The following is a 12401-nucleotide window of genomic DNA, read 5'->3' on the forward strand; positions in this document are numbered from 1 at the left end:
ATCAACCAACATCCCTGGGCCGAGAGCTGACAACGCTTTAAAGTTTACGACAGGCAGATTGGTCTTGCGTTTTCAGTGTTCTGTTTTGTTTTGTTTAATCTTGAAGCTGAAATATAAATAGCAAGTGGGAAGCGCTCATAGGGACATGCCCTGGGCTTGTGAGTAGTCACAGCCCTGAAAATATAATCCTATCTGCAACAGGTACCCTGTGGATTAAAAAGCAATCCCCATCATCGTTTTTGTTTTGTTTTGTTTTGTATTTTTGTTTTTTGTTTTTTGTTTTTTGTTTTTTTTTGGTTTTTCGAGACAGGGTTTCTCTGTGTAGCTTTGCGCCTCTCCTGGAACTCACTCTATAGACCAGGCTGGCCTCGAACTCACAGAGATCCGCCTGGCTCTGCCTCCCGAGTGCTGGGATTAAAGGCGTGCGCCACCACCGCCTGGCCTGTTTTTGTTTTTTTGGGTTGGTTTTTTTTTTTTTTTTTTTTTTTGGTTTTTTTGAGACAGGGTTTCTCTGTGTAGCTTTGGTACCTATCCTAGAACTCACCCCGTATACCAGGCTGGCCTTGAACTCACTGAGATCCACCTGCTTCTGCCTCCTGAGTGCTGGGATTAAAGGCATGCACCACCACTGCCTGGCCATTGTCTCTTGGTATACTCACAGCAGGTCCCTAAAGAATGTAGAGCCATTCAAGGATAGAGATGTAGAAACCTCAAAGAAGTTAGCTGACTTTGCTCAGAGCCATAGGACAAAGAAGAAAAATGATGAACTCACATCTCCTTTCAGTTGCTGTTCTCAGGATCCCACGGCCAGCCAGCAGCAGAGCACTGGGAATGGTACCTTAGGAAAATGTGAGTGCGTGCACCCCAGGTTTGCCTAGGTTTGTTCTGGAGGTCAGAGTCTCCCTCAGCACAGCTTGGTAATTTAAGTTTGAGAGAGGGACAAATGCAGATTTTTAAAAAAGGCATTCAGAGGGCCTCAAGAGATGGCTCAGGAGTTAAGAACACTGGCTGATCTTCCAGAGGACCCAGGTTCAATATCAAGCACCCATGCTGCAGCTCACAACCATCTGTAACTCCAGTTCCAGGGGGTCTAACTCCCTCTTCTGGCCCCCATAGGCGCCAGGCACCCACACGGTGTACTGTCATACATGAAGGCAAAGTACCCAGCCACACAAATTTTTTAAAGTTTTAAGGCATTTAGGTAATGCAGGGTTTTTGTTTGTTTGTTTGTTTTATAGGTAGTCTTTTATTTGCTTTTTAAGAAGTATCAATCCTATAAATTGTGAATGCTAAGTCTATAGCTGTAGCCAAGCACCAGATTGATTCCAAGTGTCCTGGGGATAAAACAGAAATAGAAATACCATTTTTGTAGTATCAACTCAACAACTGGCTAGTGAGAATTAAACTGGAGGTTCCCCTCAGCACATCTGTGTCCAGCAGTGAGGAAAAATGAAAGCAAGACCCTGAGGAGCTTGGTCACATAGGAAACAAGAAATCCCATCTGTCAATTATGGATGAGGTCCCTTAGATAGACAGCCTTCCAGAAACTGCAACAGCAATCAGCCAACCTTTCACTTTTTAGTCCCCTGGCCCCAGGGCCTTCCCTCGCTGCCTCTTTTCTGGTGTTTCATTTTTAGTTGAGTTTGTGTGACTGGGTTTGTAGCTCAGGGATAGAGCGCGTGTCTGTTGTACACCAGGCCCTGGGTTTGAGTTCCAGTATTGCAAAGGGGGTCAGGCAGGGAAAGAGCTGAGTATGTGTTCTTACAAAAGCTTATATGTTCTCGATGAGAGTGCATGAGGCATTCAGGATGCTCTGTGGGATTCACTGTGGTGACACAGAAGCAACCAAAGAAAGGACCCTATGACTCACGGGGTAGATAATGAGGACGCCGTCTGATGGCAGAAGCCAGGAGAGAATAACCCACCACTTCCCTCCTGAAACCTCAAGACTGGAAGAAGCTCTCAGTGCGTGTGACTGCTTAACTCCATAGTTGCCGCGAGTGGGCTGAAATCATTGATAAGAATCTTGCGGGTGGGGTGAAGTTGCTCTGTGCCCAGCCCCGGACAGTGCCAAGCATACGATGTGCTCCACACTGACTGCAGAGGAGAAGTGGGGGCACCAGAAATAGAAGCGCTGTAGAAAAGAGCAGTAAGCAAATGAAACGAGAGCGTGTGTAAAAGGTCTGCAAAGGTACCGAGCTGTTGCCAGTGGAGGTCTGCAGTTTTGCCCCGGGTTTCCTAGCAACCAGAGCAAAAAAAGAAACATACGCAGCTATAACATCCACGGTGCCGAAAGATAAAAAACAGAGCAGTTGCTCAGAAAAACTCCTCCCTCGATCTTCTTAAGGGAGCATTCCTATGGTAAATACAGGCTTGTGTTCTGGACATCCTCCTGCAGGTGACTGGCATGTTGACAAGTGTCACCCAGTATACTTGGGTGGCCAAAGCAATTTCATGGCGATAAGAACGCTCTGAATATTTAGACTTGGTTCAGAGGGAGATTTTATAACATCTGGGGACAGTGATGCACAAAGATACTTTTCCAGCACCTATACCATCACCTCTAGTCTAAGTACGAGGCAGATATCACTGCCTCATGGTGGCACTCTTTCCTGTTTGAGGGCACACTGGTAAGTTTCTCTTGGTAAAGTGTTTACAAAAAAAAGAAAGAAAGAAAAAGAAAGCATTTGACTGGGGCTGGCTTACAGTTTTCAGAGGTTTAGTCCATTAACATCTTGATGGGAAGCATGGCGGCATGTAGGCAGACATGGTGCTGAAGAAGTAGTTGAGAGTTGGGCATTTGGACCCACAGGCAGCAGAAATAGAGACACTGAACCTGGTTTGGGCTTTTGAAACCTCAATCCCCCTCCCTCCCCCTCCCCAGTGACGCTCTTCCTCCAATAAGACCACATCTATTCCAACAAGGCCACACCTCCTAATTCCTCTCAAGTAGTGCCACTCCCTGATGACCAAGCACTCAAATAGCCCATGGGGGCCATTCTTGCTCAAATAACCATACCAGCCAATCTAGCCCTAATCAGCAAGGTCCAGGCCAGCAAGAGATTCTATCTCAAAATAACCAGGGAGGCTGGCACCTGAGGAATGATACCCAAGGTGACCTCTGGCCTCCACGTGAACACACATCTGTGTATGCACACAAATATGAACACACACTCCCGAAGAAAAGGCCAAGCTTGATGACACAGTCCTCTAATCCCAGGACTTAGAAAATACAAGGATAAGAATTCACAGTCAGCCTCAGTTAGGTACTGAGTTAAGGCCAACCTAGGATATGAGACCCTGTCTCCAAACACTGAAAGGGAGAGGGAGGGGGAGGAGGGAGAGAAGGAGGAGGGGAGAAAGGGAGGAAATCTTAATACAAAAGCGGTGATAGGGAGAGGGAGGTGACAGCAGCCAGCAAGCAAGAAAAAAAAAATTGTAAACTTTTTCAGTAAGTATGGAAAATAGATAATTTGACATTCTGAATGAAAAACAGTGAGTTGGGATAAAGTCCTATATCAAAACCCTAAGTTTCTGTAGTGTCAGACTGCTCCTGAAGTATGGCCAAATGACTTCACTAAGTTTTGGGTTAGAACTAACTGGAGCAGGGCTTAGAAACAATATGCTACTTAAAAAGAAAAAAAGGTGCCGGGCGGTGGTGGCGCACGCCTTTAATCCCAGCACTCGGGAGGCAGAGCCAGGCGGATCTCTGTGAGTTCGAGGCCAGCCTGGTCTCCAAAGCGAGTTCCAGGAAAGGCGCAAAGCTACATAGAGAAACCCTGTCTCGAAAAACCAAAAAAAAAAAAAAAAAAAAAAAAAGAAAAAAAGGTATGATTGATAGGCTACAAAGTCTGAAGGCTAGGCAGAAGGTTATGACAACTGTTCATGGGGGGTGGGGAGCAGTGAGTCATGCCTCCCCTGCCACGTGACACCAGGCTTGGCAGTGCGAGCTACACCTCTCCATGAGACAGTAGCACAGGTAAGCTGAGGTACATTAGGAGTCTTTGCCCCTGGAATTCAGTCTCTTGGAATCTCTTGTAGCTACCCTATGGTGAGGAAAGTCCCAGTAGTCATGTGAAGAAGCCAACACAGAGGACCAGGGCCGTGGCTGACAGCTATAGATGATCCTAGCAAATAGGCAGCATTTTTGGACCTTCCAGCCAGCCCAACACTGACATGAATCATTACAAATTACAAAGTGTCCTAGACCACTGAATTTTGGAGTGATTTGTTACTCCACGGTGACACAGGAAGCAACAATGAGAGACCAGAAGGAACCTAAACCTGAGATACCAAGTACTTCCTGTGGGAGATGAGTAAGTCCAAGGTCAGAGTCAACACATGCAGAGTGGGAGGTGGCTCTGGATGGCCCTTCAGGAGCTGGGCTGGGTATACCTGTCCTCTTCCCTGCAAGACCACGTAACGGCCTGATGTAGTAGCTTTTCTGTTTGCTAACCAGGATCTGTACTTCCTGAAGGAAATACGTGATTCACCAAGGGACTGTTGGAGGGTGTAGGCCCCCAAATGAAGCAGACCCCAGCTTGAAGTGCTAGAGCACCCTACCGCTAGAACAAAGCCCATTTGGTATTCTATGGGCACCCCCAAAGTCTGCTGCTTCTTTCTCTTGCAAACACTAGAAAACGGTCTCTACATTTCTATCGATCCTGCCTGCTTACACAGAACCCTCCCACAGTCTGTCTGCTAAGGAAGGCCTGATGAGCAACCTACACATCCACAAAGACTCACAAATATATGCATATTGACCACCATAGTCCTTTATCCATAAATACAAGTCAAAGCCAAAGATGTCGAAATATATCAGGAAAATCAGGAGCACAGAGGAAAGATGGTCCAAAAAGAAAGCTGACCTTGGAGGAAACAGGCAACTTAGGAACAAAGAATGCTCTCTTTAACAACTAGTTACTGTTTAGAAGAGTCTGAGGTGTCATAGGAGTAAGGAGAGGTGTTGTGGAGTATTATTTTAACTGGGCAAAGATGCGTTACATTTGTTTATGCTGCATTTGTTTAACGATGTAAGGATGTGTGTTTAATTATGCAAAGATGTGTTGCATTTGTTTCACCTTGCCTGCCTAAGGCACCTGACTGGTCTAATAAAACTCTGAACAGCCAATAGTTAGGCAGGAGAGGGAGAGGCGGTCCTGCTGGGCAGAGAGAACAAATAGGAGGAAGATGAGAGAAGGGGAGAAGAGAACGAGGCGAAGGAGGGACAGGAAGCCAGGCAGCCACCAGACAGACAGGAGAAGCCGTGAAAGTAAGATATACAGAAGGAGGGCTGGAGAGATGACTCAGGGGTTAAGAGCACTGGCTGCTCTTCCAGAGGACCGGGTTCAGTTCTCAGCACCCACATGGCAGCTCACAACTGTCTGTAACTCCAGTTCCAGGGGATCTGACACTCAGGACAAAACACAAATGTACATAAACAAAAGAAAAATTAATTAATTAAAAAAATGAACAACAAAAATTTTTTAAAAAAAGATATACAGAAGGAAAGAAAAGTAAAAAGTCCTGAGGCAAAAGGTAGATAAAGAGAACCTGGTTAATTTAAGTTAAAAGAGCTAGCCAGAAACGATCTAAGATAAGGCTGAGCATTCAAAACTAACAAGTCTCCATGTCATGATTTGGGAGCTGGTTGGTGCTCCAAAAAGAAACAGCCTGGTACAGGGAGATGCTGTACGAAAGAACCAAAGCACACAGACAAAGCAGTTGCTCCAGGAATCTCAGAATACAGAGCCGTGGTTCTCAACCTTCCTGACGCTGGGACCCTTTAATACAGTCCCTCATGTTGTAGTGATCCTCAACCATAAAATTATTTTCGTTGCTACTTCATAACCATAATTTTGCTACTGTTATGAATTGTAATGTAAATCGCTGTGTTTTCCGATGGTCTTAGGTGACCCCTGTGAAAGGGTCATTTGACCCCATGGGGGTCGTGACCCACCCATTGAGAACTGCTGAGTAAGAGACACGAAGGACTATAAGTACCAAAGAGGGGAGAGAAGTAGAGGTCCAGCAACTGTGCGATCAGGAAAAGATGGAGGAAACGTCTCGAGTCACGGGACAGTGTCCTTGTTTCTCTGTTTTCTGCTTGGTGGTTGGCTGCTTGGTTTGGTGGTTGGCTGCTTGGTTTGGTGGTTGGCTGCTTGGTTTGGTGGTTGGTTGGTTGGTTTAGAGGTGGCTGGTTAGTTTGGTAGTTGGCTGCTTGGTTTGATGGTTGGTTGGTTGGTTTGGAGGTTGGCTGGTTGGTTTGATGGTTGATTGGTTGGTTTGGAGGTTGGCTGGTTGGTTTGATGGTTGATTGGTTGGTTTGGAGGTTGGCTGCTTGGTTTGGTGGTTGATTGGTTGGTTTGGAGGTTGGCTGCTTGGTTTGGTGTTTGGCTGGTCGGTTTGGTGGTTGGTGTTTTGAGACAGGATCTCACTTTGTAGATCCTGTAGACAGGATCTCCTTGAACTCTCAGAGACCCTCCTACATCACCATCCCAGTCTGAGATTATAGATGGACACCTCCATGCCCAAAAAAACATTTACTTAAGGTCATGAGTCTTTAAGACTGAAAATCTCCTCCCAGCATGCCCCTCACCCTGGGCCACTTGCTTCATTTCCCCATAGCACTATTCATCACTAGCATACTGTCTACTTTTCTCACACATTATACATGTTAGCTAGGATCTAGCTTCCCTGCTATCCTGCCAGCTCCAGGAAGGTGGCAACTATTGTCTTATTTGTTAACTAACAGTTCTGGAACCCAACAGTGTCTGGCACCCAAAAGGCACCCGTTAAGCTTTATTGAATTAAATTAAAATCAGGACACAAAGACCAATATTTTATAACTCCACTTCTAAGAAGGAAATCACGGGCCGGGCGGTGGTGGCGCACGTCTTTAATCCCAGCACTAGGGAGGCAGAGTCTGGTGGATCTCTGTGAGTTTGAGGACAGCCTGGTCTATAGAGTAAGATCCAGGACAGGCACCAAAACAACACAGCGAAACCCTGTCTGGAACAACAAAAAACCAAACAACCAAAAAAAAAAAAAAAAAAAAAGAAGGAAATCACAAAATAGTTGGTATTTCCTTCAAGGGAACAAAAAGCAGAACTGTCACCAACATGAACAGCATTAGGTCCTAGAAAACAAAGTTAGCAAGGAAGACATTGGACCTAGAATAACAAATTCTGCCAAAATTCCAATTATTAATAAAATGCTAAAGAGTAGACCAATTTTCAGACATGCTATGACTCAGGATATTTACTATCCATACCCCCTAGATGAGAAAATTAATCAAAAATACTTTTCAGTAAAAATAAAATGAGTTCCGGCCGGGCAGAGGCAGGCAGATCTCTGTGAGTTCAAGGCCAGCCTGGTCTACAGAGTGAGTTCCAGGACAGGCCCCAAGGCTACAGAGAGAAACCTTGTCTTGAAAATAAAAACAAGCAAAAATAAATAAATAAATACATAAAATGAGTTCCAAGGAAGAAGACAGCATAGGAAACAGGGAACCGAAAACCCAAAGGACTAAAGACGCTAGCCAGGAATTCAGAGGATCCTCAAAGAGTCTCCTTAGACCAACACCACGTAAATGATGTAACTCTTCACGTTTATAAATGCCTTCCGGGTCCACTCACACTAACTTCAGAGCCCATTCCTCTCCAAGGACTCAGTGGCCTTTCCCCCTCACCGTCAGCCTCTCCTGCACTGCCGGCCTGCAGAATTTCCTCAAGTTGATTAAAGTGACGGCGGAGAATGGCTTACTTAGAAGAATTCAACCATAAAATTAATTAACAAAGAGCAAAGAAACAAAGATATAGACGTGGCAAACGTTTCCAAATAGAAGGATCAGTGGCAGAGGTGGGCTGTGGACCGACCCAGTGCACACACTATCACTGACCAGCCCATTAGCAAACAGTTGGGAGAGTTAATGACTTTTGATACTTTTTATAAACTGTAGTGGCTTGGATGTGAGTCATGTCACATCCCACCTCCTTCCAGAGGCTCATGCATTCAAAGCTTGGTCCCCATCTGGAGGTGCTATAGGGGGCGGTGACTGGCCCATGAGGGCACTAGCCTTAACCACTGATGACTTCTCACTGGAAGGGCAGTTGGGGTGGGGGCTGCTGGAGAAAATAGTCCCCTCAGTGCATCTTAAGGGCATATTTCATCCGACCTCTTCCAGTTTCTCTCACTATTTCCAGTTTGCCACAAGGAGAATGATGTTCCTCCATATGCTTCAGATGTTCTGCCTCAGACCCAGGAGCCACTGAGCTGAGTGGTCAAGGACAGAAATCTGTGAAACTTTAAGGTGAAGTAAACATTTTCTCCCTGTAAGTTTATCTTCATGAGCATCGTGTCACCATGAAAGCTGTTTCACACACTCTGCTGTGGGACCCTGAATAACAGATAAGCAGACAATATGAAGTCTGGGTGTTGGGAGTGTTGACTGTCGCCCACATTCACTCTTCCTTCAGTAGTTCGCTGCTTCCTTGATCCTAGTGTTGGCAAGACTGGCCTAGAGTCAGGAAGTAGAAAGGGGAAGTGGGAAGAAAATACAACACAGAGATTAACTAATTACACCTCTCAGTGCTAGAGAGCAAAGTGAGCTTCTGCCTAGGTTACCCGATTTAATGCCAATACATCTAAAGGACATTTCAGCATTGACTGGACACTTCCTGTACTAGGCATTGTGGCTAAGTTACCAACTCATTCACAGTCTACAAGGGAGTTAGACATGTCACTCATCACAAACACATGAAAAACACAATGAGAGTGTAAGACCACAGCACATGGGATTGTGAGGGAGACAATACCTTCCTTACCCGTTGCTAGATTCGTGGCTGAGGCACCTAAAACAAAAGATAAATAATCAAGAGAAAAATCATGTAAGTGGATGTATAACTTTTCTGACACCAGAGCCTTCAGAAATGAAGGCTTGGAGAAACACAGAAGCCTGTGTATTTTATGCCATTTGATGAAAACTGTATAGTCGTGGGAAAATAAAATTGAACAAAGGCAGCAATCACATCACCAGACCTGTTTATTCAGGTTCTTCTTGGCATCTCTGTGTTTTCAGAGATGAGGAGATCCCTTTCTTCAAGGTCTAGAAAGGGCACCTCTAGAATGAAAGTTTTCTGACTTGCCTCAGGGGAACAGAATGAGGGGGAAATGATGGTTTTCCTGTTTCTGTTATTTTCTCACATGTCAAGATGCTGCACTCAGAGGTGTCTTAGTCACTGTTCTACTGCCGTGAAGAGACACCATGACCAAGGCAACTCTTATAAAAGAAAGCATTTAGCTGGGCAGTGGTGACACACACCTTTAATCCCAGCACTTGGAAGACAGAGGCGGGTGGATCTCCTAGTTCGAGGCCAGCCTGGTCTACAGAGCAAGTTCCAGGACAGCCAGGGCTACACAGAGAAACCCTGTCTCAAAAAACCAAGCCAAACCAAACAAATAAAAAACTAGCATTTGCCGGGCGGTGGTGGCACACGCCTTTAATCCCAGTACTCGGGAGGCAGAGCCAGGTGGATCTCTGTGAGTTCGAGGCCAGCCTGGGCTACCAAGTGAGTTTCAGGAAAGGCGCAAAGCTACACAGAGAAACCCTGTCTCGAAAAACCAAAAAAAAAAACTAGCATTTGATTGGGGCTTGCTTACAGTTTCAGAGGTTTAGTTCATTATCATGGTGGAGAACATGGCAGCACACGGGCAGACATGGTGCTGGAGAAATAGTTGAGAGTTGGCAACAGAAAGAGAAAGAGGCACCGGGCCAGGCTTGGGATTTTAAACACCTCAAAGCCCACCCCTAGTGACACTTCCTCCAATAAGGCCACTCCTTCTAATCCCTCTCAAGTAGTGCCACTCCCCAGTGACTAAACATTCAAATAGATGAGCCTATGGGGACCATTCTTCTTGAAAGCACCTCAAGAGATGACATGTCCTGAACCTCAGGGTGCAGGCAGGTTAGCAAATGTGACCCCAGAAGGAGCAGAGTGGAGGAGGTTTCTCAAAGAGCAGGTGGAATGGCCCCATGGAGGAAACGCTTAGGGCCAGGGAGCTGGTGGAAAGTTGCTGAAAGAGACACACGTTTGCTGGGCTATTTCAGTAGCTGGGGCTGGTAGGTGTGCAGAGAACAGGTGAGCGGGAGGAGGTGGGCAGCAAAGAGCAACAGAACACTCATCTCAGCAGGAAACAAAGGGGCCTGTGCCTGGCAGCTACAGCAAGAGCAGAAAGGACATGTTAATTAGGAACTGGAGCCCAGAGTCTGCTGATTAATTGCCCGAGAGTAATGAGAGGGCTTAGGGACGGCAGGTGGTTAGGGGAGGGAGGAGGAAGGGAGCCAAAGAAACCAAGGTTCTCTGAAATGTCCTGAGTCCTATTATGTTTTGTGGTTTTTCTCTAGAACCTGTTGATGGCTCCCTCCTTCCTTATGCTTATTGCTGCCCAAATAAAATAATTTGAGTTTTATGAACTAGGGAAGAAAGGAAAAACTATCAGGAAATAGCTGAAGGATAAAGATCTATTGAATGCTCTCTCTGCTCAATCTCTCCACCAAGGTTCTCACTATGTAGCCCAGGCTAGCCTGGATGTCACTATTCTCCTATCTCTGTCTCCTCACTGCTGGATCACAGGGGTCTGTGAATTTGCCATTGTGCTAGACCCAGTGCTTGATCCTCAAACAGCTCCCCAAGGCTTTGCTTCCCTTGGGGACCCAGGAAGCTCTAAGTATCAGCAGACATACCCCACCTAGCTTAAGGAAGATGATCCTTGAAAAGCTCATATGAAAAGGCCTTGAGAAATAAGGCTCAAGGATGTCATTAAGGACACAGCCTTTTTATGCCCTCTTAATCCCATCCTCAGCATGTTGGATTTTCACCTTTAAGCTTGCTAATACAGGCCTGTTTCCTCTGGGGTTTTTAATTTTAACTAGACCACAAAAACCTCCTCATTGGCTGGAGCTCATGGTTTGATCAGTTCAGAAAGAATCACTGGCGAGGACACAACATCACTCTTGGTAGCTTCCTGAAACCAGAGTCAGGCTCTCTCAGGCATGTGTTGCCATTGGATGAAACCAGGTTCTATCGTCTAAAGAAAGAAGAAATAGCTTTACGGACAGTGGTTGTATGTCTTGTAGAACATCACAGGAGAAGGGGGAGCACGTTGAAAGAAAAAGAAACAAAGAAAAAGAGAAAGCCATTAGGCGGTGGTGGCGCACGCCTTTAATCCCAGCACTCGGGAGGCAGAGGCAGGTGGATCTCTGAGTTCGAGGCCAGCCTGGTCTACAGAGCAAGTTCCAGGATAGCCAGGGCTACATAGAGAAACCCTGTATTGAAAAAAAAAAAAAAAAGAAAGGAAAGAAAGAAAGAAAGAAAGAAAAAAGGGAAGAAAGGAGTGAAAAAGAGAAAGCCGAAACTGGTCTCTTAAATACTTCTTGGTGTCATTTAACAATTAGATTTTTTTAAGGCCTTTTCCATGCAGCACACTTAGCAGGCTATGGCTGGTTTATGTGCGCTATGGTATCTTGGGTGTATGCATTTAAGGGACCTAGCATAGTGGAAAGTGCTAGTGACAGTCCCTTAATTGCTGGCATATAAAATAAGGATGTTTCCTAACTTCTTGGTGTAAGAAGTGTCTGGCATGTACCACTTGATAATCTGGTACATTCCTTATGGGCTACTGTACATCCCATTGTGGGAGAGGCCAGCCCTTCACGCTGGTTCCAGACAGCCCTATACTGGTGCTAGACTCAATGTCCTCTGTATCTTTTTAATTAGTAGTGAAGGCCAGTATTGGGTGAGATCTCTGGGAGTTGTGAGTCTGAACAATTAACCCTTTTGTTATTCCTAGTAAACAAGTAACAATGCTATATGTCCATTAGACAGGTGACGAAATAGGAGCCTGGCAAGATTGAAAGCCTTGCCCAAGTTCATCTAGACGAAACAGAGCAGCACAGCACCAGGGACTGGAGGCCTTCTACCATGGCTTGTGGCTGACTGCACTGTGGTGCCATTTCATGAGACAGGAATGGAGTCAAGTGACCCCATCGGTAAACACAATGGCTGACATGTGTTATATGGTTTTGTTGCATTCTGCTGTAAGTGACTATTGAGACCACAGGCAAAAACCAGATAGCATGACTTTCTCTCCAGTTCACAACTAGAATTTTTGGCTGAACTTCTTAAATTTGTTTACATTCACTTACTATATGACATGTATGTGTGGGTACATGTGCTCCATTACGGAGGCATAGGTCAAAGGACAATTTCAGAGTTTGCTCTCTCTCTTTCCAACATATGGGTTCCGGGGATCAAAGTCAGGTCATCAGGCTTGGTGACAAATTGCCTTTAGCTACTGAGTCATCTTGATGGAGTGTGCCAGCTGGGTTTTATTAACTCGAC

The sequence above is a fragment of the Peromyscus californicus genome, unplaced genomic scaffold (genome assembly GCF_007827085.1).
Source record: "Peromyscus californicus insignis strain IS unplaced genomic scaffold, ASM782708v3 Scaffold_4__1_contigs__length_199733344, whole genome shotgun sequence".
NCBI lineage: Eukaryota > Metazoa > Chordata > Mammalia > Rodentia > Cricetidae > Peromyscus > Peromyscus californicus.